The sequence below is a fragment of the Octodon degus genome, unplaced genomic scaffold (assembly GCF_000260255.1).
Source record: "Octodon degus isolate 3935 unplaced genomic scaffold, OctDeg1.0 scaffold00088, whole genome shotgun sequence".
NCBI lineage: Eukaryota > Metazoa > Chordata > Mammalia > Rodentia > Octodontidae > Octodon > Octodon degus.
In genome coordinates this window covers 142441-144860 of record NW_004524664.1, presented here as the reverse complement: position 1 = coordinate 144860, position 2420 = coordinate 142441, and the positions used below count along the sequence as shown (strand labels likewise).

Here is a 2420-nt window from a genome sequence, read left to right as displayed (position 1 = left end):
TGATTTCTACAGTGATTGTACTACTTTATATCCCCATCAACAATGAAAAGAGCTTCTTTTTCCCTATAATCTCCCCAACATTGTTATATTGATGTTGCAATGATTGTTATTCTTTCTGGAGTAAGACGAAGTTTCAGTATTCAGAATTTTAAAAAAATGAACAAAGGTGCTTGCTTATGTGGGAAGAAAATACCATTCCGCCTTCACAATATTGTGTTGTGCTACAGAGCCACCAATCTCAATTTGGCACATTGTAAAAATAAAGGAAGATATATGAACAAATGAGAAGGGAAAAATTGAAAATTTTCATGTTTTTAAAGAACAACTTTTGAAAACCCAGCTCACAAGACCAAAGAAATTACTTTTTCTATGTTTAACATATGTTTCATAATATTGAACTACTTAATATGGTTGGTGTTACCTGCTTTATTAATTTTTAAGTTCATTGAGCAATTCTTCAGGAATAAGAAGTGTTCCTAATGTTTTATATTATTTATTTTATTTTTTACTGAAACATATAAATACGAAAATATGCAAATTGATAATCTATCTGACAGTGTTTCAACACATGCATATTTTATGTAATGTTTAAATCAGGTTAAACATTTATGTTCTCAGACAGTTATCATTTCTTTATGGTGAATGCATACAAACTTCTTTTAGGCTTTTGAAATGTATAGCACACTTTTGTAACCTATATTCAACATTTGCAATAGAAACCAGTGATTTTTACTCATATCTATGTAACTTAATAACTGTTTGTTAAGCCTTCTCCTCACAAACTCACTTTCCCTAGCCTCTGATAATCACCATCTTCCTTTAAGATTAGCATTTTTTGATTCCACAAAGGAGCACAATCAACTGCCTCTTGCTTTTCTATGTTTGATTTGTTTCACTTAGTATTATGATTTGTAGTTCTGTGAATGCTTTTACAAATGACAGAATTCTGCATTTTTATAATGGCTGATTGGTATTCTGTTAGGTAGATAGGTAGGTAGATAGATAGATAGATAGATAGATAGATAGATAGATAGATAATAGATAACACATAATAGATAGATTATATTTTCCTTACCCTTTTATCAGTTAATGGACACATGATTTGTTTACATTTCCTGGTTATTATGAATAATAACTCTGCAAAGAATATGGAAGAGCAAATTTTTCTTTGACATATTGACTTGCTTTCTTTTGGACAAATACCCAGAAGTGGAACTTCTAGTCTTTATATTCTAATTTCAATTGTTTTTGTGAGAATTTCCATAATGCTGTTCATAATGGCTGTGCTAATTTATATTTCACCAGTAATGCTACTGATAAATCTTTAATTAATGTTAAATAATTTAATTATTATAATAACCTTTCATAATACTTAAGTATCTTTAATTAGCTTTTGGAAAAACAAAGACTTAGAGAAGTTACTTAAATTTATGCCTCACTATTGTCACATCTTATCTGAGTGTAAAAATCACATTTATCTACATTGAACTAAGAATATACTGATTATTCATTTGTCTATGAGATCATTATAAAATTCAAATTCAGGGACTCTCTTAGTACAATGCTTTAGGCATTGGTATAAATAGATGTGCTATTATAAAAAGCTAAGGTTTGCCTGATAAAACTGTCTTGGAACATTGTCTTGAGTAGTTTAACCTGTGTTGTATTTAATGACAAGCTGGAGAGCATCTTTGAAGAATTATGATGAGTAAACCTCTCTGAAATACTCCAAAAAGACCATTAAAAGAGCTAAGGGTGGTCATGGTACAGCTTATAACAGTGGTCCCCAACTTTTTTGGCACCTGGGACTACTTTCATAGAAGAAAGGTTTTCCACATATTGGAGTTTTTATTATTTTTCAGACTTATTACATTTATTTTGAACCTTATTTCTATCATTATTACATTGTAAAATATAATAAGATAATTCTATAACTCACCATAATGCAGGATCAGTGGGAGCCCTGGGATTATATCCTGCAACTGAATGGTCCTCTTGGTGTTATGGGAGGTGGTGACACCTGAAGTGTGTTCCTTATGTCTAGTGTACTCCTTAATCTTACTTTGTTGTCATTGTAGAAAATTCTTCTTCACTCACTGCTTCTTGGCCTTTTGGTTAAGATCAAGTGTAATATCTGTTCTTATCAGAAAATCTTGTTCTACAAATATAACATGTTAAAAATGGAAACAGGCTTTTTGGTTCTTTTTCAGCAATCTCAGGATATTTCACCTTGACTATAATCCAAAGCACATGGATATTTCAGACTGTCTCAAATATACTTTTTAGGTCACCACCATTTGGGAGCTTACAAAGTTAATCTTGTTCTAGAAGGAACAAAGTTGAATAGCCCAGATTATTCAGAAGTGACTGCTGGATCTACACCTTTCCAGGTCAAGTGTCTTTTGAGGTTAGCAAATAAT

General features: G+C 31.1%; 1 pseudogene; it reads left to right on the top strand.

Moving 5' to 3' along the window:
• Positions 1 to 2095: 2095 nt before the first annotated feature.
• Positions 2096 to 2218, top strand: LOC111818363 (annotated as a pseudogene).
• Positions 2219 to 2420: the final 202 nt, after the last annotated feature.